Raw genomic sequence first — 24,870 nt, 5'->3', positions numbered from 1 at the left:
TCCCCTCTCATCCTATCATCTTCCCTCTCATCTCTCATCTCTTCTGCCTTCATACATCCTCTTTCCTCTCTTCCTCTCTTAGTCCTCCTCTCTCTCCTCCTCTTGGCCTGTAATTCCCTATTGCACAGAATGAATAATTCAAGGTGATTTATCTGTCAGTGAGTTTTGGTGCCCTGAACCGCCCAGTCATGGACCCATGGTACTAATGGAGGGTGGCAGGCTGACACCCTGACTACACCGTTCACGTTGTGTGAGCGAGCGTTGCAAAATAAATGTATCCAATAAGGAGGCGTCTTGCAACGTGTCGAGCGTCTCTAATAGAACCTGGGTACGCGGACGCTCCTTGACACTCGGCAGTTAGGATGAAATGATTGAATAAATTCTCTATTAGAGACGCTCAACATGCTGCAAGTCCCCTCCTTATTGGATAGCAGGAAGATACAAACCCACGTGGATGAAAGACCAACTAGGAGAGATTCATCAAAGAAAACAAACTAAAAACTAACTAGGTTACCCTTATTATCTGTGGAGTAGAGAAACACACAATTTTGTATGACTCCCACTGAACATTCTACAAAGAACCAGCTAAAAAGAGGACATATGCATGTCAGGTAAAATAACAACCCAATGTTCATCTCCCAGGAAAAAATAGCAACAGCTAGCTAGCAAAATGTCTATGAATGTTTCACGTGTGTTTCAACATTCCCCCCAAAATATTTTTTGGTATTTTAACCTTTGTGTCATGATCGTGTCTGGTGGGGATAGACAAAATGATCACGCACACAATGGCGCACGCGCGGGCGGGTGTCGCAATGAGGTCCTGCTCTCTCTGCCCAGGCCAGGACTGATCTGTCTGGGTAACTGGCCAATCTACTCCCCCCTGACCCACATGCACAAGTGGTGCAGCGGTCTAAGGCACTGCATCTCAGTGCTAGAGGTGTCACTACAGACCCTGGTTCAATTCCAGGCTGTATCACAGATGAGACACTGACGTCATCAGAGTGTGACGTATGTTTGTTGATGTCGAACACTGAAACCTGTTAACTTCTCTAGGATAGGGGGCAGTATTTTCACGTTTGGATGAAAAGCATACCCAAATTCAACTGCCATCTACTCATCCCCAGAAGATAAGATATGCATATTATTAGTAGATTTGGATAGAAAACACTCTGCATTTTCTAAAACTGTTTGAATCATGTCTGTGAGTATAACAAAACTTATTTAGCAGGCGAAACCCTGAGGACAAACCATTCAGATGTTCTTTTTTGAGGTCACTCTCTTTTCAATGAGATTTCATTGGGAATACAGATTTCTAAGGGACGTTCTTGCAGTTCCTACAGCTTCCACTGGATGTCAACAGTCTTTAGAAATTGGTTGAAGTTATTCCTTTGTGTAATGAAGAAGTACGGCCATCTTGAACGAGAGTCACTCGACGTGTCCTGTTTGTTAGAGGTGCGTGACCAGAAAGCTAGCTACAGTTTGTTTTAATCCTGTATTGAACACAGATCATCCCGTCTTCAATTTTATCGATTATTTACATTAAAAAATACCTAAAGTTGTATTACAAAAATAGTTTGAAATGTTTTGGCAAAGTTTACAGGTAACTTTTGAGATACTTTGGAAAGACGTTTCACAAGTTAGAACCGGTGTTTTTCTGGATCAAACGCGCCAAATAAATGGACATTTTGGATATATATCGACGGATTTAATCGAACAAAATAACCATTTGTGATGTTTATGGGACATATTGGAGTGCCAACAACAGAAGCTCGTCAAAGGTAAGGCATCAAAGGATAGTGATTAATTTTATCTCTATTTCTGCTTTTTGTTACTCCGCTCTTTGGCTGGAAAAATGGCTGTGTTTTTCTGTGGCTATGTACTGACCTAACATAATCGCAAGGTGTGCTTTCGCCGTAAATCCTTTTTGAAATCAGACATGTTGGCTGGATTCACAACAAGTGTAGCTTTAATTTGGTGTCTTTCATGTGTGATTTCATGAAAGTTTGATTTTTATAGTAATTTATTTGAATTTGGCGCTCTGCATTTTTACTGGCTTTTGGCCAAGTGGGACGTTAGCGTCCCACATATCCCAGAGAAGTTAAACCTGAACTAAAGACCTAGGTTGAAAAGCTGACAGTGTTTTCAAATACTTTTATTTTATTTTGAATCATGTGGTTCTGTTGGGCTAAATTGCTGTGAGCGCTGCTGTCTGTCCCTGGAACCTGACAGATTCCGTATAAGGGGAGAGACGCGAAAGCCCAGCTAGCCTAGCTCGCTCGGCTGGCGGTCTAAAATGGAGCCGCTATTGAACGAATCCAACGTTGCAGGATCTGCATTTACTTTGCTTTGTTCCGGGACAATGTGGACCGAGTTGGCTTTCAATGTAGCAACTGCTTGCTTGCGGAGGACTACAGGAGCGATGTAGCTACTCTTAGCAAGCAAGTAGCAAACCTACATAAGCTATTGGGGAACCCACGCCCACCTACTTTTTATTTTTCTTCCACCCCAGTAGCCGGACGCCACTCTGGTCTGGTGGAGGTTTCACTGCCGTGTTGGCTCTCCACAACCGACTGGACGGTGTTAGGCAGGGTTCCATCCCCGAAGGGGTCTCTGCCTTCCCTGGAGAATGGAGCTGATCTCGACCCAAACAAGCAGCCATGGAAGTATTCACTCGCCGTGGAAGTCAAAGAAGGCGTCCGCCAGCAACGGGGGTCACCATGGAGATGTTGAGCCCGGAACTGACACAGACCAGAAACAGCTTTGCCGCCCTGGATCCAGAGGTTCTGGTGCCTTCGTTTGTGGTGGCTTCCCAATCAAGATCGGATCCGGAGGTACCTGCGTCTTTGTCCTCGGCTCTGTCTCCCTCTCTGGTGGCTTCTATCTCGAGTTCAGATCCTCGGAGCTCCCACCCTCATCAGACCGTGAGGCTGCCTGAGAGACTGGCCCATTCAACATCACCAGCTGTCATCAATGGCAGCTCTATGGTGAGAAACATCTCGGTCCCCAAGGCAAAAAACATGTGCTACCCAGGAGCACGAGTACACAACATAACAAGGCTGCTTCCGACTGTTCTACCACAGATGCCGGGAGCTGACACCGTCGTAGTCCATGTGGGGTCAAACGACATCAGGAGGGATAGATCGGAACATTTGAAAATGGATTTTAAAGAACTTATTTTAGCATTAAAAGACTGCAAAAAACGGCCAATCATTTCAGGTCCAGTACCATCGCTGGGCCGCGTGTGTGAAATATTCAGCAGACTGCTGGCATTACACATCTGGCTAAAATATTACAGTAGCTCTGCTGGAGTCACTTTTATTGATAACTTTGACACCTTCTGGAAACAGAAGATACTCTACAGGAATGATTGAGTCCATCCAAATCATCTTGGCTCCTGGACTCTGTCCACACACTTCAAGGCTGCGTTGAAACAATGACTGGTAAATGATCCAAGACCAGCTCAGTTAATCCCTACCATTGTGACAATGAGTTGTCATAATGCTGCATCAAATGTACATGATCTTAGGGGCATTGGCAAACACAATGTAAGTAATTTAATTAATGTACCCCTAATTGTACCGAATACATCTGTTTATCCTACAGCTATTGTAAGTAGTAATCATGAGCCTATAAACCAGAGTTACACTGTTAGCACTGAGGCAGTGTGCAATAGTAGGAAGACCACTTTATGCAGCTCACCCTGCACTATGAGTGCCAATATAAATAACATGAGTAAGTCTACCTCTGATAAGCTTCCTAGTAAAGCCTTAAAAACAATCAAGCAACCCAGAAAAGTGCTAAAAATAGCCCATATTAACATATGTAGCCTAAGAATCAAGGTCCATGAAGTCAATAACTTGCTTGTAACAGATGACACTCATATTCTGACTATCTCTGAAACTCACTTAGATAAAACATTTGATGATACAGTGGTAGCAATACATGGTTATAACATCTACTGAAAATACAGAAATGCCAACGGAGGCGGTGTTGCGGTCTATATTCAGAACCAGATTCCTATAAAGATTAGAGACAATCTAATGTTACATACTGTTGAAGTAATATGACTACAGGTTCATCTGCCTCACCTAAAGCCCATTCTGGTGGGATGCTGCTATAGACCACCAAGTGCTAACAGTCAGTATCTGGATAATATGTGTGAAATGCTTGATAATGTTTGTGATATCAACAGAGAAGTATATTTTCTGGGTGATTTAAATATTGACTGGCTGTCATCAAGCTGCCCACTCAGGAAAAAACTTCAAACTGTAACCAGTGCCTGCAACATGGATCAGGTTTTCAGTCAACCTACCAGGGTAGTTACAAACAGCACAGGAATTAAATCATCAACATGTATTGATTTACTCATGCTGCAGATATTTGCTTTAAAGCAGTATCCAAATCCATAGGACGTAGTGATCATAATATAGTAGCCATATCTAGGAAAACCAAAGTTCCCATGGCTGGGCCTAATATAGTGTATAAGAGGTCATACAATAAGTTTTGTAGTGATTCCTATGTTGATGATGTAAAGAATATTTGCTAGTCTGTGGTGTGTAATGAGGAGCAACCAGACGCTGCACTTGACGCATTTATGAAACTACTTATTCCAGTTACTAATAAACACGCACCCATTATGAAAATGACTGTAAACTGACTGACTGACTGTAAACACTGTTAAATCCCCTTGGATTGATGAGGAATTAAATAATTGTATTGTTGAGAGGGATGAGGCAAAAGGTATGGCAATTAAGTCTGGCAGCCCAACTGATTGGCAAACGTACTGCAAATTAAGAAATCATGTGACTAAACTAAATAAAAAGAAACTACACTATCAAACAAAGATAAATTATATAAAGAATGATAGTAAAAAGCTTTGGGGAACCTTAAATGACATTGTGGGGAAAAAAGCCAACTCGGCTCCTTCATTCATTGAATCAGATGGCTCATTCATCACAAAGCCCACTGATATTGCAAACGACTTTAATGACTTTTTCATTGGCAAGATAAGCAAACTTAGGGATGACATGCCAGCCACAAACGGTGACACTACACATCCAAGTATATCGGACCAAATTATGAAAGACAAGAATTGTACTTTTGAATTCTGTGAAGTCAGTGTGGAAGAGGTGAAAAAAATATTGTTGTCTATCAACAATGACAAGCCAACAGGGTCTGACAATCTGGATGGAAAATTACTGAGGATAATAGCGAACAATATTGCCATATTTTCAGTTTAAGCCTACTAGACAGCGTGTGCCCTCAGGCCTGGAGGGAAGCTAAAGTCATTCCGCTACCCAAGAATAGTAAAGCCCCCTTTACTGGCTCAAATAGCCAACCAATCAGCCTGTTTCCAACCCTGAGTAAACTTCTGGAAAAAATGGTGTTTGACCAGATACAATGCTATTTACAGTTAAAAAAAAATACGACAGATTTTCATGCTTATAGGAAAGGACACTCAACAAGCACAGCACTTACACAAATGACTGATGATTGGCTGAGAGAAATTGATGATAAAATGATTGTGGGGGCTGTCTTGTTAGACTTCAGTGCAGCTTTTGACATTATTGATCATAGTCTGCTGCTGGAAAAACATATGTGTTATGTCTTTACACCTCTGCTATAATGGGGATAAAGAGTTACCTGTCTAACAGAACACAGAGGGTGTTATGGCTTTACACCCCCTGCTATAATGTGGATAAAGAGTTACCTGTCTAACAGAACACAGAGGGTGTTATGGCTTTACACCCCCTGCTATAATGTGGATAAAGAGTTACCTGTCTAACAGAACACAGAGGATGTTATGGCTTTACACCCCCTGCTATAATGTGGATAAAGAGTTACCTGTCTAACAGAACACAGAGGGTGTTATGGCTTTACACCCCCTGCTATAATGTGGATGAAGAGTTACCTGTCTAACAGAACACAGAGGGTGTCCTTTAATGGAAGCCTATCAAATATAATCCAGTTAAAACAGGATTTCCACAGGGTAGCTGTTTAGGCCCCTTGCTTTTTTCAATTTATACTAACAACATGCCACTGACTTTGAGTAAAGCCAGAGTTTCTATGTATGCAGATGACTCAACACTATACATGTCAGCTACTACAGCGACTGAAATGACTGCAACACTCAACAAAAAGCTGCAGTTAGTTTCAGAGTGGGTGGCAAGAAATAAGTTAGCTCTAAATATTTCTAAATATTGGAACAAAACACTCACTAAACCCTAAACCTCAAACAAATCTTGTAATAAATAATGTGGAAATTGAGCACGTTGAGATGACTAAACTGATTGGAGTAACACTTGTCAACTGTCATGGTCAAAACATATTGATGCAGTAGTAGCTAAGATGGGGAGAAGTCTGTCTATAATAAAGCGATGCTCTGCCTTCTTAACAACACTATCAACAAGACAGGTCCTACAGGCTCTAGTTTTGATGCACCTTGACTACTGTTCAGTCGTGTGGTCAGGTGCCACAAAAAATAACTTTGCAATTGGCTCAGAACAGGGCAACACGGCTGGCCCTTGGATGTACACAGAGAGCTAATATTAATAATATGCATGTCAATCTCTCCTGGCTCAAAGTAGAGGAGAGATTGACTTATTAGTATTGACTTATTGGTATTGACATGTTGAATGAACCGAGCTGTCTCTCTAAACTACTGGCACACAGCTCGGACACCCATGCATACCCCACAAGACATGTCACAAGAGGTCTCTTCACAGTCCCCAAGTCCAGAACAGACTATGGGAGGCGCACAGTACTACATAGAGCCATGACTACATGGAACTCTATTCCACATCAAGTAACTGACGCATGCAGTAAAATTAGATTTAAAAAACAGATTAAAAAAACCTTATGGAATAGCGGGGACTGTGAAGCAACACAAACATTGGCACAGACACATAGTAGCTGCTGCTTGAAGAGTAGCTGCTGCTTGGGATCTGTAATAAATACAAATACAAATACAACTGGCCGTGATTGGGAGTCCCATAGGGAGGCGCACAATTGTCCCAGAGTCGTCCGGGTTTGGGTTTGGCCGGGGCGGGCCGTCATTGTTAAGAAGAATTTGTTCTTAACTGAATCGCCTAGTTAAATAAAGAATAAATCAAATGACAAATGCACACAGACATACACGCAGACAGACACACAGCACGCACACATTCACTTGCCAATCCAATCTAGGGGAGATGTTCTACAGTGGTCTGGCAATGGGTTAAACAGGAATTGTTCTCAGGCCCAGTGAGGGCTGGCTGACTGTCCTGTCACCCCGTAGAGGGGACTCCTGTTCTGCCTAGAAGTGTTCAGCCATCACCTGCAGGAGAGAGGCAGGCTTTATCTTTAATACATATTGAGGAGAAACATCATGCCTGGAGAAGGCCTCTGGAGAGGCACGCTGTGGAATCAAGACAGTTTAGTCAGTTCATAGAAGTGCTAAGTATAGATCAGTACATTGTAAGATGTACATTGTGTTTATGTGTGTGTGTGCAGGTGCATGGGTGCGGATCATTATGTGGGTGGGGGTAACACCCTGGGGATTGAACCTGGGTTGTCTGCAACATCAAGACCAAATTAGAACTTTGAACACAAGTCTAGGTGTCTCTGTGAGTCCTCATGCCTCAAACTAGCAGATAGACATCAATAGTGTAATTCAGGTCACGGCACCGATGTAACTAAGGTATCAAACAACATCCGCTAGTTTGTAAGTTTGCTCGTTCGGTGACCCATCTCTGCTGCTTGTGCATTTGTATGTATGTAAGACACAGAGGATTTACATCGGGGTAGTTCATAGGATCTGTATACCCCCATACCATCTAGAGTGTAATGTGCATCCCTGTCTGGAAAGAACACTACATTTGTTTCGGTTGCAAATGTTGATGACAACAGCTCTGTTTGCTTCACAGTGCAATTGAATTGTGTCCCGCCTGCACAGAAAAACACTTTACTTGAAGCACCCTTTTATGTGTTCTTTTGCCTTTTTCTATCAACTCTAAGAAAGTATTAAAGTGATGATGTAGATAATATTCACAAGATCAAAGCATTCATTAAAACGCTATAGATGGCTGCATCTACAATGTTAAAATAGAAAGACTCAAAACACCATCATTGTGCAGTGAGACCATGAAAGGCAGCAGGCCTAAACTGAGCTCTGGTGTTTGGAGGACCTTTGAATGTAAACCCAATAGAAGTGTTCTGATACACTGAACGGATTTCAAAACAGAATGCAAGTAATCTGACACACCCAAAGTGGTTCTTCAATGTAAATATTGGTGTTTTTAAGAGTCTTGTGAAAACCATTGTGGGTGTTTCAGTGCCTGTAAATGGCAGCATCAAAACACAAAAAGCATGTGTTGGCAGACTGTGTCTCTCATATAATCAAATGGTTTTGAAATGCCAATGATTTATTGCGTAAATATTGATTGATGAGGATTTTCAGACAGTATTTGAATTAAGATTTTAAAGAAAACTTGAAATTAATACATTTCCTAGGGCACTAATTATTGGCTAATTATTGGCTAATTTCTTCACAAAGTGTAATGAATTCATACTACAGAATAGTAGGCTGATACACAGCCAATACAGGTGGAGGCATGCACCTATAACATTTGTTTACAGACCGCCATAATACCAAAGAAGAAGAAGAAGGAGACAGGTGAGACCACACCAAACGCTCAAGTGAAACTCTCCAAAACAATCCAAGAAAGTATGCATCAATGAAATGTTATTATATTGAAGAAGGAAACAGAAAAGGAATTCACTCAACAGGACCATTTGTTTTGCGTAGCATTTCGGCTGCTAATGGTCGCTGTATGGTTATGCTTGGTGCATTGATCAGTTTTCTCGATGCTACATGTAGTTGTTAATTGACACAATGTCATTGTTGGCACCTTTCACACACTTGTTTTTTTATGCAAATTAAGGCCTGTCTTTTTTTGCTTTCATGCAAATTAAGGCATATTTTTTTGTTAATACTGCTGGTTTATTTGCCTACTAGCTTTATCTATTGTTCAATGCTCGCCCCACGTGCTATATGCTACACTAAATAGCCACAGCTAATTTAGCCTGCTTTAGCTCTGGCTTACCACGCCACATGTTATTGCATCCAACTATTTATACCCTTTGACTTATTCCACATTTTGTTGTGTTACAGCCTGAATTCAAAATGTATTGAATAAGTCTCATCCATCTATACACAATAACCCATAATGACAAAGTGAAAACATGTTTTTAGAAATTGGTGCACATTTTTTGAAAAGGAAATACATAAGTATTCAGACCCTTTGCTATGACAATCCAAACTGAGCACAGGTGCATCCAGTTTCCTTTGATCATCCTTGAGATGTCATTGCCACTTGATTGGAGTCCACATGTAGCCAATTCAATTGTTTGCACATTAATTAGAAAGAAACACACCTGTCTATATAAGGTCCCACTGTTGACTGCATGTCAGAGCAGAAACTATACCATGAAGTCCAAGGAACTGTCCATAGATCTCCGAGATATAATTGTGATGAGGCATATATCTGGGGAAGGGTATAAAACTATTTCTAAAGTGTTGAAAGTTTCCAAAAACTCAGTGATCTCCATCATTAGGAAATTGAAAAAATATGAAACTACCCAGACTCTGCCTAGAGCTGGCCGTCCAAACAAACTGAGCAACCGGGCAAGAAAGACCTTTGTCAGGGAGGTGACCAAGAACCCAATGACCACTTTGACAGATCAACAGAGTTCCTTGGCTGAGATGGGAGAACCTGCCAGAAGGACAACAGTCTCAACAGCACTTCACCAATTTGGGCTTTATGGGAGAGTGGCCAGACTGAAGCCACTCCTGAGAAAAAGGCACATGACAGCACGCCTGGAATTTGCAAAAATGGCTTTGAAAGAATGAGAGCATTTGGCAAAAATATCCTGTCGTCTGATGAGTCAAACATTTTACTATTTGGCCTGAATGCAAAGCAGTATGTCTGGAGAAAACCAGGCACAGCTCATCAGCCGTCTACCACCATCCCTACCGTGAAGCACGGTGGTGGGACCATCATGCTATGGGAATGCTTTTTAGTGGCAGAGATTGGGAGACTGATAGAGGGAAGAATGAATGGAGCCAAATACAGGCAAATTGAGAACCTGCTTCAAAGTACAAACGACCTTTGACTGGGGAGGCGAGGATTTACATACCAACGGGACAATGACCCCAAGCACACAGCCAAAGCAACACTGGAATGGCTTCAGAACAAGAACATGAAAGTCCTTGAGTGGCCCAGCCAAAGCTCAGACTTGAATCCCATTGAAAATCTGTGGTAAGACTTGAAGACTGCTGTTCCTCATCTAACTTAACTGAGCTTGAGGAAATCTGCAAGGAAGACTGGGAGAAAATCCCCAAATCCAAATTCACAAAGCTGATACAGACATGCCCAGGACGACTCAAAGCTGTAATCGCCGCTAAAGGTGCTTCTATAAAGTATTGACTCAGGGGTGTGAATACTTATATACATTTGATATTTCTGTATTTCATTTCCAATAAATGTGAAAAAAAAACATTTTCTGAAGGCTCTGTATATGCATATTGCTATTGATATGTTTAAAAAATGTATATTTCTATTGCAATTTATTACTGTTAAGGCAGTTAGTACATTAATGCATAATTCAGTTATTATCTTTATGGCTTGCTATTATTTGCTATTTCTGTCTCCTGCAGAAAAAATATACACAGTCAAAGGTTTGGACAAACCTACTCATTCAAAGGTTTTTCTTAATTTTTACTATTTTCTACATTGTTGAATAATAGTGAAGACATCAAAACTATGAAATAACACATATGGAATCATGTAGTAACCAAAAAAGTGTTAAACAAATCGAAATATATATTAGATTTGAGATTCTTCAAAGTAGCCACCCTTTGCCTTGATAACAGCATTACACACTCTTGGCATACTCTCAACCAGCTTCACCTGGAATGCTTTTCCAACAGCCTTGAAGGAGTTCCCACATATGCTGAGCACTTGTTGGCTGCTTTTCCCTCACTCGGCGGTCCAACTCCTCCCAAACCATACCAATTGGGTTGAGGTCGTGTGATTGCGGAGGCCAGGTCATCTGATGCAGCACTCCATCACTCTTCTTCTTGGTCAAATAGCCCTTACACAGCCTGGAGGTGTGTTGGGTTATTGTCCTGTTAAAAAACAGGACAAGCGCAAACCAGATGGGATGGCGTATCGCTGCAGAATGCTGTGGTAGCCATGCTGGTTAAGTGTGCCTTGGATTCTAAATAAATCACAGACAGTGTCACCAGCAAAGCACTCCACACCATCACAATTTTTCCTCCATGCTTGACAGTGGGAACCATATATGCGGAGATCATCCGTTCACGTACTCTGCATCTCACAAAGACACAGCGTTTGGAACCAAAAATCTGACATTTAATTTCTCGTGTTTCTTGGCCCAAGCAAGTCTCTTATTATTATTGGTGTCCTTTAGTAGTGGTTTCTTTGCAGGAATTCGACCATGAAGGTCTGATTCACGCAGTCTCCTCTGAACAGTTGATGTTGACATGTGTCTGTCACTTGAAATCTGTGAAGAATTGATTTGGGCAGCAATTTCTGAGGCTGGTAACTCTAATGAACTTATCCTCTGCAGCAGAGGTAACTGTGGGTCTTCCTTTCCTGTGGTGGTCCTCGTGAGAGCCAGTTTCATCCCAGCGCTTGACGGTTTTTGTGACTGCACTTAAAGAAACTTTAAAAGTTCTTGAAATGTTCCGGATTGACTGACCTTCATGTCTGAAAGTAATGATGGTCTGTCGTTTCTCTTTGCTTATTTGACCTGTTCTTTTACCAAATAGGGCTATCTTCTGTATACCACCCCTACCTTGTCACAGCACAACTTATTGGCTAAAACACATTAAGAAGGAAAGAAATTCCACAAATTAACTTTAACTAGGCACACCTGTTAGTTGAAATGCATTCCAGGTGATTGCCTCATGAAGCTAGTTGAGCGAATGCCAAGAGTTTGCAAAGCTGTCATCAAGGCAAAGGGTGGCTACTTTGAAGAATCTCAAATGTAAAATATACTTTGATTTGTTTAACACTTTTTTGGTTACTACATGATTCCATAAGTGTTATTTCACAGTTTTGATGTCTTCACTATTATTCTACAATGTAGAAAATAGTCCAAATAAAGAAAAACCCTTGAATGTGTAGGTGTGTCCAAACTTTTGACTGGTACTGTATACACAGTGCATTCGGAAAGTATTCAGACCCCTTGTCTTTTTCTACATTTTGTTACATTACAGCCTTATTCTAAAATGTATTCAATAGTTTTTTACCCTCATCAATCTACACACAATACCCAATAATGACAAAGCCTAAACAGGTTTATAGATTATTTTGCAAATGTATTAAAAATAAAAAACAGAAATACCTTATTTACATATAAGTATTCAGACACTTTGCTATGAGACTCGAAATTGAACTCAGGTGCATCCTGTTTCCAAATATCATCCTTGAGATGTTTCTACAACTTGATTAGAGTCCACCTGTGGTAAATTCAATTGATTGGACATGATTTGGAAAGGCACACACCTGTCTATTTAAGGCCCCACAGTTGACAGTGCATGTCAGAGATAAAAACCAAGCCACGAGGTCGAAGGAATTGTCCGTAGAGATCCGATACAGGATTGTGTCGAGGCACAGATCTGGGGAATGGTACCAAAACATTTCTGCAGCATTGAAGGCCCCTAAGAACACAGTAGCCACCATCATTCTTAAATGGAAGAAGTTTGGAACCACCAAAACTCTTCCTAGAGCTGGCCGCCCAGCCAAACTGAGCAATCGGGGGAGAAGGGCTTTGGTCAGGGAGTTGACCAAGAACCCGATGGTCACTGACAGAACTCCAGAGTTCCTCTGTGGAGATGGGAGAACCTTCCAGAAGGACAACCATCTCTGCAGCACTCCACCAATACGGCGTTTATGATAGAGTGGCCAGACAGAAGCCACTCCTCAGTAAAAGTCACATGACAGCCACTTGGAGTTTGCCAAAAGGCACCTAAAGGACTCTCAAACCATGAGAACAAGATTCTCTTGCCTGATGAAACCAAGATTGAACTCTTTGGCCTGAATGCCAAGTGTCACGTCTGGAGGAAACCTGGCACCATCCCTACAGTAAAGCATGGTGGTGGCAGCATCATGCTGTAGCATCATGCTGTGGGGATTTTTTGCAGCGGCGGGGACTGGGAGACTAGTCAGGATCGAGGGAAAGATGAACGGAGCAAAGTACAGGGAGATCCTTGATAAAAAACCTTCTACATCGAGCTCAGGACCTCAGACTGGGGCGAGGATCACCTTCCAACAGGACAATGACCCTAAGCACACAGCCAAGACAATGCCGGAGTGGCTATAGGACAAGTCTCTGAATGTCTTTGAGTGGCCCAGCTCGAGTCCAGACTAGAACCTGATCGAACATCTCTGGATAGACCTGAAAATAGCTGTGCAGCGATGCTCCCCATCCAACCTGACAGAACTTGAGAGGATCTGCTGAGAAGAATGGGAGAAACTCCCCAAATACAGGTGTGCCAAGCTTGTAGCGTCATACCCAAGAAGATTCGAGGCTGTAATCGCTGCCAAAGGCTCTTCAACAAAGTACTGAGTAAAGGGTCTGAATACTTATGTAAATATAATATTTCATCCAACCCTGTAATGTAACAAAATGTGGAAAAAGTCAAGGGGTCTGAATACTTTCTGAATGGACTGTATCAAGACTATAACTATAAGGGCATAAGGTAGAGACCCAAATGCAGACACAGGAAGCAGATGGTTGAGCTCCGTTATTTATTACACCAAAAGGGGTAGGCAAAAGGCAGGTCGGGGACAGGCGAGAGTTCATAAACCAGGTCAGAGTCCAAACAGTACCAGTGGATAGATAGGCTCGAGGTCAGGACAGGCAGGGGTTCAGTGAACAGGTACGAGTCCAAACAGTACAAGGGGATAGGCAGGCTCGAGGTCAGAACAGGCAGAGTGGTCAGGCAGGCGTATTCAGCATCAGGACAGGCAAGGGTCAGAACCAGGAGGGCTAGCAAAAAAACTGAGACTGGGAAAAATAGGAGCTCGGAGAAACGCTGGTTTACTTGGCAAAACAAGACAAACTGGCACAGAGAGACATGAAATACAGGGATAAATACACAGGGGACTAATGGGGAAAACAGGAGACACCTGGAGGTGGGTGGAGACAATCACCAAGACAGGTGAAACAGATATGACAATAATTACCAATTGGATATCACGAAATTGAGGTGAAAAGGGTTAAAAAGTACAACAACAAAAAATCAAATTTTATGCACTCTGGACATGCTTTGGTAGTACCCAACTTGCTAACTACTATCAGTTCCTAATGGCCTCGTACTCAGGGCTCTATTGTCCCTCTAACCACTCTGACATCAATGTAAATGCTTTCGAAAATCACATCCAACACTTATCATGAAAACAGTAGGCCTATCATACTTTTAAAACTCACCTCACTGTGATGATCAATTTGAAGAAAGAGGTTCAACAGCGAGTTGAAACAGTGTAAAATATGTTTGTTGTTTCAAAGCCTAATACAACGAAATGGACAGTGCTTTTAAGGTGATGATTCATTTCAATTCCCCCATATGCATATTAGCGCTTATGCATATGCATAGGCTTATGAGCCCAAGCTCATAAACCCCAAAAAAACATAATTAAAATGTTGATTGTGCCGTTATACAATACGAAGCCTACCACATATTATGCATAGCATAAAAACATCAAACAAAACTGATTTAAGATGTCTTTGGTACATAGTTGGTCTGGCCTTTGAGTGTGGACTGTATTATTATGCATACTGGATCGACTGGTTACCTTATGCTCCAAAATGTCTATCCATGAGTCTGGGAGAGAACGTATAGCCCTAGGCGATGCTGCTGGTTCATTGATTGTGTAGGGCGGCTTACAGTTAGCCTACAATTATAGTGAATTTGTATTTGATTTTGAATAGCCTAGTAACATTCCCTTTAGCTATACAGCATATCTCATCACCATGCATTTCCATCTCATCTCTCCTTTATTCCTTTCTCAAGCGCGCAGACGGGCTGTCAACAGTTTAGTGAAATTTGTTTAGTTGTGAAAACATGTTACTATCGATGTTCCCGAACAGATTCCACTTGGTTTCCCAAATTAAGCACTTGCTATCTGCATGATCAAGGTTGAAGGGCCCATGGCATACAGAGTTTGGGTGGAAAATCCCGTCGGGCAGCAAGAGCATGCTCCTCAAACAGTGGTTGATGCCTGGAGCGAAATAAATGGAGTGAAAATTATGTTTATTTCTAAGCACATGCTCCGCTATAAAACCGAAGTAGCCTACAAAACTGACTGGCGGGAAAGCACGCGGCCTACATTCACTATTCCAGTGCATACAGATGACATGTCTTTTGTCCCCTGTCCATTTGATAATGGGACATTCTAAATCGAAACAAATTTTACATATTAGTAAAGACAAGCAGTCGACATTCCCGAACCGATTTCACTTGGTTTTCCAAATTAAGCACTTACTAGCTGCAGGATCAAGTGCGTAAAATCACTGGGGAAGCCAAAAAGCCACATTACAACCTATATGATGTGATAGTTGCGTTGTTTGCTCAATAATCTGTTAATTCATATGTTTGCAACGGTGATATATAGGCCTAAAGGCCGAGACAATAAAAAGTCACAGTGGCAGAATACATTCAACCACACATTTGTTTATACAAAAAGAGGGATTCCCATTTACAGTATTTAAACTCTAGAAGAAGGATATATACAGTATTTAAACTCTAGAAGAAGGGATCTATACAGTATTTAAACTCTAGAAAAAGGGATATATACAGTATTTAAACTCTAGAAGAAGGGATCTATACAGTATTTAAACTCTAGAAGAAGGGATATATACAGTATTTAAACTCTAGAAGAAGGGATCTATACAGTATTTAAACTCTAGAAGAAGGGATCTATACAGTATTTAAACTCTAGAAGAAGGGATCTATACAGTATTTAAACTCTAGAAGAAGGGATCTATACAGTATTTAAACCCCAGAAGAAGGGATCTATACAGTATTTAAACTCTAGAAGAAGGGATCTATACAGTATTTAAACTCTAGAAGAAGGGATATATACAGTATTTAAACTCTAGAAGAAGGGATCTATACAGTATTTAAACTCTAGAAGAAGGGATCTATACAGTATTTAAACTCTAGAAGAAGGGATCTATACAGTATTTAAACTCTAGAAGAAGGGATCTATACAGTATTTAAACTCTAGAAGAAGGGATCTATACAGTATTTAAACCCCAGAAGAAGGGATCTATACAGTATTTAAACTCTAGAAGAAGGGATCTATACAGTATTTAAACTCTAGAAGAAGGGATCTATACAGTATTTAAACTCTAGAAGAAGGGATATATACAGTATTTAAACTCCAGAAGAAGGGATCTATACAGTATTTAAACTCTAGAAGAAGGGATCTATACAGTATTTAAACTCTAGAAGAAGGGATCTATACAGTATTTAAACCCCAGAAGAAGGGATCTATACAGTATTTAAACTCTAGAAGAAGGGATCTATACAGTATTTAAACTCTAGAAGAAGGGATCTATACAGTATTTAAACTCTAGAAGAAGGGATCTATACAGTATTTAAACTCCAGAAGAAGGGATCTATACAGTATTTAAACTCCAGAAGAAGGGATCTATACAGTATTTAAACTCTAGAAGAACGGATCTATACAGTATTTAAACTCTAGAAGGGATCTATACAGTATTTAAACTCTAGAAGAAGGGATCTATACAGTATTTAAACCCCAGAAGAAGGGATCTATACAGTATTTAAACTCTAGAAGAAGGGATCTATACAGTATTTAAACTCTAGAAGAAGGGATCTATACAGTATTTAAACTCTAGAAGAAGGGATCTATACAGTATTTAAACTCCAGAAGAAGGGATCTATACAGTATTTAAACTCTAGAAGAAGGGATCTATACAGTATTTAAACTCTAGAAGAAGGGATCTATACAGTATTTAAACTCTAGAAGAAGGGATCTATACAGTATTTAAACTCTAGAAGAAGGGATCTATACAGTATTTAAACTCTAGAAGAAGGGATCTATACAGTATTTAAACTCTAGAAGAAGGGATATATACAGTATTTAAACTCCAGAAGAAGGGATCTATACAGTATTTAAACTCTAGAAGAAGGGATCTATACAGTATTTAAACTCTAGAAGAAGGGATCTATACAGTATTTAAACCCCAGAAGAAGGGATCTATACAGTATTTAAACTCTAGAAGAAGGGATCTATACAGTATTTAAACTCTAGAAGAAGGGATCTATACAGTATTTAAACTCTAGAAGAAGGGATCTATACAGTATTTAAACTCCAGAAGAAGGGATCTATACAGTATTTAAACTCCAGAAGAAGGGATCTATACAGTATTTAAACTCTAGAAGAACGGATCTATACAGTATTTAAACTCTAGAAGGGATCTATACAGTATTTAAACTCTAGAAGAAGGGATCTATACAGTATTTAAACCCCAGAAGAAGGGATCTATACAGTATTTAAACTCTAGAAGAAGGGATCTATACAGTATTTAAACTCTAGAAGAAGGGATCTATACAGTATTTAAACTCTAGAAGAAGGGATCTATACAGTATTTAAACTCCAGAAGAAGGGATCTATACAGTATTTAAACTCCAGAAGAAGGGATCTATACAGTATTTAAACTCTAGAAGAACGGATCTATACAGTATTTAAACTCTAGAAGGGATCTATACAGTATTGAAACTCTAGAAGAAGGGATCTATACAGTATTTAAACCCCAGAAGAAGGGATCTATACAGTATTTAAACTCTAGAAGAAGGGATCTATACAGTATTTAAACTCTAGAAGAAGGGATCTATACAGTATTTAAACTCTAGAAGAAGGGATCTATACAGTATTGAAACTCTAGAAGAAGGGATCTATACAGTATTTAAACCCCAGAAGAAGGGATCTATACAGTATTTAAACTCTAGAAGAAGGGATCTATACAGTATTTAAACTCTAGAAGAAGGGATATATACAGTATTTAAACTCTAGAAGAAGGGATCTATACAGTATTTAAACTCTAGAAGAAGGGATCTATACAGTATTTAAACTCTAGAAGAAGGGATCTATACAGTATTTAAACTCTAGAAGAAGGGATCTATACAGTATTTAAACCCCAGAAGAAGGGATCTATACAGTATTTAAACTCTAGAAGAAGGGATCTATACAGTATTTAAACCCCAGAAGAAGGGATATATACAGTATTTAAACTCTAGAAGAAGGGATCTATACAGTATTTAAACTCTAGAAGAAGGGATCTATACAGTATTTAAACTCTAGAAGAAGGGATCTATACAGTATTTAAACTCTAGAAGAAGGGATCTATACAGTATTTAAACTCTAGAAGAAGGGATCTATACAGTATTTAAACCCCAGAAGAAGGGATCTATACAGTATTTAAACTCTAGAAGAAGGGATCTATACAGTATTTAAACTCTAGAAGAAGGGATCTATACAGTATTTAAACTCTAGAAGAAGGGATATATACAGTATTTAAACTCCAGAAGAAGGGATCTATACAGTATTTAAACTCTAGAAGAAGGGATCTATACAGTATTTAAACTCTAGAAGAAGGGATCTATACAGTATTTAAACCCCAGAAGAAGGGATCTATACAGTATTTAAACTCTAGAAGAAGGGATCTATACAGTATTTAAACTCTAGAAGAAGGGATCTATACAGTATTTAAACTCTAGAAGAAGGGATCTATACAGTATTTAAACTCCAGAAGAAGGGATCTATACAGTATTTAAACTCCAGAAGAAGGGATCTATACAGTATTTAAACTCTAGAAGAACGGATCTATACAGTATTTAAACTCTAGAAGGGATCTATACAGTATTTAAACTCTAGAAGAAGGGATCTATACAGTATTTAAACCCCAGAAGAAGGGATCTATACAGTATTTAAACTCTAGAAGAAGGGATCTATACAGTATTTAAACTCTAGAAGAAGGGATCTATACAGTATTTAAACTCTAGAAGAAGGGATCTATACAGTATTTAAACTCCAGAAGAAGGGATCTATACAGTATTTAAACTCCAGAAGAAGGGATCTATACAGTATTTAAACTCTAGAAGAACGGATCTATACAGTATTTAAACTCTAGAAGGGATCTATACAGTATTGAAACTCTAGAAGAAGGGATCTATACAGTATTTAAACCCCAGAAGAAGGGATCTATACAGTATTTAAACTCTAGAAGAAGGGATCTATACAGTATTTAAACTCTAGAAGAAGGGATCTATACAGTATTTAAACTCTAGAAGAAGGGATCTATACAGTATTTAAACCCCAGAAGAAGGGATATATACAGTATTTAAACTCTAGAAGAAGGGATCTATACAGTATTTAAACTCTAGAAGAAGGGATCTATACAGTATTTAAACTCTAGAAGAAGGGATCTATACAGTATTTAAACCCCAGAAGAAGGGATCTATACAGTATTTAAACTCTAGAAGAAGGGATCTATACAGTATTTAAACTCTAGAAGAAGGGATCTATACAGTATTTAAACCCCAGAAGAAGGGATCTATACAGTATTTAAACTCTAGAAGAAGGGATCTATACAGTATTTAAACTCTAGAAGAAGGGATCTATACAGTATTTAAACTCCAGAAGAAGGGATCTATACAGTATTTAAACCCCAGAAGAAGGGATCTATACAGTATTTAAACCCCAGAAGAAGGGATCTATACAGTATTTAAACTCCAGAAGAAGGGATCTATACAGTATTTAAACCCCAGAAGAAGGGATCTATACAGTATTTAAACCCCAGAAGAAGGGATCTATACAGTATTTAAACCCCAGAAGAAGGGATCTATACAGTATTTAAACTCTAGAAGAAGGGATCTATACAGTATTTAAACCCCAGAAGAAGGGATCTATACAGTATTTAAACCCCAGAAGAAGGGATCTATACAGTATTTAAACTCTAGAAGAAGGGATCTATACAGTATTTAAACCCCAGAAGAAGGGATCTATACAGTATTTAAACTCTAGAAGAAGGGATCTATACAGTATTTAAACCCCAGAAGAAGGGATCTATACAGTATTTAAACTCTAGAAGAAGGGATCTATACAGTATTTAAACCCCAGAAGAAGGGATCTATACAGTATTTAAACTCTAGAAGAAGGGATCTATACAGTATTTAAACCCCAGAAGAAGGGATCTATACAGTATTTAAACTCTAGAAGAAGGGATCTATACAGTATTTAAACCCCAGAAGAAGGGATCTATACAGTATTTAAACTCTAGAAGAAGGGATCTATACAGTATTTAAACCCCAGAAGAAGGGATCTATACAGTATTTAAACTCTAGAAGAAGGGATCTATACAGTATTTAAACTCTAGAAGAAGGGATCTATACAGTATTTAAACCCCAGAAGAAGCTCATTTAAGATCAGTGATACTATCAAGAGCAGTGTGCGGTTTCCTTTTTCCTTCATCAGGTTCTAGATGGCACCTTTATTCTTAGACTGTAGTGTTTAGGAGCTTTAGCGAGAGATGAAACAACACCAAAAGAGAAGCTATCTAATTATGCACAAAACAGGACTCACCATTATAGTGTTTTCAACCTTTTCCTCTTGCAAGGTGTTACACAACTCTTGATTAAGTGGTGTTACAATACACCATGTCATGCCTCAGAACACCTTAGTTTGAATGTTTCAGTGCACCTTAAATCTGTCTCATAACCCCTTACACACATGTGCTTCAAAACTCCAGGGTTCCTCTCTTTAAAGTTGGTGTCAGTGCAGTTGCCACTAGTTTGTGTTACAAAACACTTCATTTTAACAGTGTATATAGTGTGAACATGAACATTCATATCATAACACAACCTAAGCAGGTTCTTCATACACACACAGGTTCTTCATACACACGCAGGCACACACACACACACACACGCAGGCACACACACACACACACACACACACACACACACACACACACACACACACACACACACACACACACACACACACACACACACACACACACACACACACACACACACACACACACACACACACACACACATACACTGAGACAACATGAAGGAGAATAGCTGGGAATCCATTCTCTCCTCCAGTTGATGACAAAAAATATGTAGAATTTGTCCACTCTGTTCTAAAAGGGAGACCCAGTCCACCCTCCACACCCTCTTCAACCCTGTCTAATAAACACAGCATCATCTCTTCAGGATCAAGATGTGCATCAAATGGGGATGGGCTGAATCAAACCCGGACAGAATGATAAGGTCATGACTTTTATCATAACATCCTGATCTGCACCTCTCTCCGCTACTGTCAATCACACCAACGGTGTGCTTCAGAATTGACAGGATCGCCACTAACCGGGGCATCTATCTATCTCTTCGTAAATAATCTGCAAATTGTTAAGTAGCCTACGACACCTGTTCAGAACTTCAAAGCGCAATCCCCAAAGGACATAAACAAGTTCCTCACATCGCTGACCCATTGGCTACAGTCCTTTACTGAGTATGAATTATTGATCAGACAGGTGGAAAATACAGCCCCTCTGGCGTCTCTCGAAGTGGTATGTCACATCACTGACAGAACGCAAAAAAAGTGATGAAAGTGTAGACCACCAAATAAACCGTTTTCAACCGGTAAAATATTATTCCTAATTATACTCACTCAGCCTCGCAGGTGAACCGGAGGAGCGATGTTGCCCGGCATTCCGGTCTCTCTCTCTCTCTCTCTCTCTGTCTGCAAGCTCTTCAAATGAGTTCTCTTGGGACAGCGCACGCCTTGGCTTTTGCAAGCATTCTCTGCAAAGATCCGCCCTCCTCACTCACTCACAACCATCCCTCAATTTTCTGCGATATAAAACGCGAAATCAGCATAGCACTGTGCAAAACTGTAGTTTTCCGTTTCTGGAGCAGAAGTAGCGGCTTCTGTTTCTATTTTAGAAGATGCTTCTCGCGCTACCAGGGGCTCATCTCTCGGTTTCCTTTCCTGTCCATCTGTGCTCGCGATTGCTCTGGACCATGTGATGGAGGCAGGAGGTAGGAGGCAGGCGCCCTACCCATTCCCTGACACGACCTCCTCCACATAGCTCCCCCCAATGGACAGCCTGAGAAATAATGAAAAGAGGTCTAAATAAATCAGATTGAGGATATGGGGACACGCACAGTATTTCTTGCGAGATGATAATGATCTAAATATAAATTATTCATAATAATAACCTCTGTATTTATTCCTCATCAAGTCTAGAATATTCTCATTGTAAAACATTGGAGTAATGCCACATAAGAGAGGCCACTGCTGCCTGGGCTATATAATACATACATAGTGCATGAGCTTGGGTCTAAATAAGGAAACTATTCATTCACATTGCGTGTAGCCCACAGCAAGTTTCTGGTAGCTTCCCTTTTTCCATTTATACTGGGCCTTTATGGGGAATGTCCAGTGTGAGAGAAGGAGTGAGTGAAAAAGAGAGAAGGGGGGACAGAGAGAGGGAGGCAGAGAGACAGAGAGAGAGAGAGAGAGAGAGAGAGAGAGAGAGAGAGAGAGAGAGAGAGAGAGAGAGAGAGAGAGAGAGAGAGAGAGAGAGAGAGAGAGAGAGAGAGAGAGAGAGAGAGAGAGAGAGAGAGAGAGAGAGAGAGAGAGAGAGAGAGAGAGAGAGAGTAGATCTGTTAAACCAGATATCTAACAGAACAGAGTAGGGAGATTTTTTATTGCACGCTGTCCTAGATGGAAAACAAATAATTCAAGCATGCATCAACATACACAAATATACACACAATATAGCTAAATATAACTGCTGATTGGCAAAACAGTGATGTATAGGGGCAGTTGGAAATACCCTGATGGATCAAGACTGTTAAGACATGGGTGGTGTATATGTTGCTCTTGACGTTCGAATGGGCTTGCACTCACATGATGAATTGGTTGTCATTGTCAGAGATGTATGCATGCATGCATGTTTGAGTGTGTGTGTGCGATTAGGTGAATGCATGTATGTGTATGTGTGTGAGAGAGAGAGAAAGGGAAAGAAGCTCTCAAGGAGAGAAAAGCCTCCTCCCTTTCTGCTTGTCAGAACTACTTGTATTGTTGCCGGCCATGCACCAGACTCTTGGGCCTCTGCTACAATGCAGCTCTCCTCCGCGCACCATGGCACTGACTGGCCTGTCACTTCTAGTTAGTGTCTGTGTGGGGAATGGGGATGGGAACAACAGACCCCCACGGCCTATAGGGCCAGACTGGACACACAACAGCCCAGTCACACACTCACACACACACAGACAAACACACTGGGGCGATAAGGAGGTGTCAGAGGATAGCGGCGGTGAAAGGGGAACACAAGGAAACCTCCATTAGTTGTCGTAATAGAGTTCAGCCAGTGACCTTATTCCTGCTGGACTGGGCTGCTTGCACCACACTAACACAACAGGCCTGCTTTTTCATTATTTCTAAAGAAACACAAGATTTAAAGAAACACACAGTTCACAGACATGCTTTAAAAAAAAACACAGTTCACAGCCTTGCTTTAAAAAAAAACACAGTTCACAGCCTTGCTTTTAAAGAAACATGTGTTCTAAATAACACATGACTTTGCATCGGGTTATTATTCAACACTACAAAAGTAGTCTGGTTCGTAATGTCTGGTTGTACTCATTGTATTGACTCACTGTATTGATTAAGAGATAGACCATCTTTAGCATTGTTCAGTATTCTGAACACACTGACAAAACAGCAAATGATGATGAGGATAGTAACGACTTATAACTTTGTCTCTTACTATACTCTTGCTATACTTATATCAGATTACCGTGCGGGGCTCCAAAAACACATTACACAACTCAAATCACTCTAGTAATAGAAAACACATCCTCCACAGTGTAAAACATGTCCCCCGCCCACCCTTCTCTAAAATACCAATCAGATATATTTCTAGTTGTATAGCGAGGTGGGCTACTGGGCCTAGGCTGGGTCGAGCGATGTGGGGCGATGGAGATGGAGAGAGAGAGGGAGAGGGTGCTTTTAAGGAGTGGAGCAGAGGAGTGTGTGATGTTAAAGATTTATCACGCTTGTGCAGGGACGAGATGGGAACCTGCCATGGCAACCAGAACCAACCAGGCATCTGAAAGAGACTGCTCTTAAAGGCTTTTCTATTATGGACCAGACCACAATCAGAAAGAGCAGGACAGAGGGCCAAGGTGGAGGAGGAGGAGGAGAGGAAGAGGAGGAGGAGTAGGAGGAAGAGGAAGAGGGGGAGAGGAAGCAGAGGAGAAGGGGAAGGGGAAGGGGAAGGAGGAGGAGGAGGAGGAGGAGGAGGAGGAGGAGGAGGAGGAGGAGGAGGAGGAGGAGGAGGAGGAGGAGGAGGAGGAGGAGGAGGAGGAGGAGAAGCCAGAGATGGGTATAGATGGAGAATGGAATGATGAAGGGTCAGGGTTAAGATGGAGGAGGATGAGGAGAAGCCAGAAATGGTATAGATGGAGAACGGAAGGATGAAGGATGAAAGGTTAGGTTTAAAGTGGAGGAGGATAAAGACTAAGAGGAGGAGAAGAAAGAAGAAGAGGGTGGAGAACTTGGAGAGAGGGTGGAGGAGGAGAAAGACTAGGAGGAGGAAAAGAAAGAAGAAGAGGGTGGAGAACTTGGAGAGAGGGTGGAGGAGGAGAAAGACTAGGAGGAGGAGAAGAAAGAAGAAGAGGGTGGAGAACTTGGAGAGAGGGTGGAGGAGGAGAAAGACTAGGAGGAGGAGAAGAAAGGAGAAGAGGGTGGA

At 40.7% G+C, this 24,870-nt stretch overlaps 1 protein-coding gene across 1 annotated transcript in view; it reads right to left on the bottom strand.

The window, feature by feature from the left end:
• LOC139542907 (uncharacterized) overlaps positions 1 to 22,120 on the bottom strand; it is a 93,978-nt gene extending 71,858 nt beyond the window's left edge. Inside the window, exon 1 of the mRNA XM_071348878.1 lies at positions 21,780 to 22,120. The gene's annotated coding sequence lies outside the window, so the exon portion shown is untranslated. The remainder of the gene's footprint in view (positions 1 to 21,779) is intronic.
• Positions 22,121 to 24,870: the final 2,750 nt, after the last annotated feature.

This window comes from Salvelinus alpinus, chromosome 17 (assembly GCF_045679555.1).
Source record: "Salvelinus alpinus chromosome 17, SLU_Salpinus.1, whole genome shotgun sequence".
Classification (NCBI taxonomy): Eukaryota; Metazoa; Chordata; class Actinopteri; order Salmoniformes; family Salmonidae; genus Salvelinus; species Salvelinus alpinus.
The sequence above is the reverse complement of the archived record's forward strand: the minus strand, read 5'-3'. Positions and strand labels throughout refer to the sequence as shown.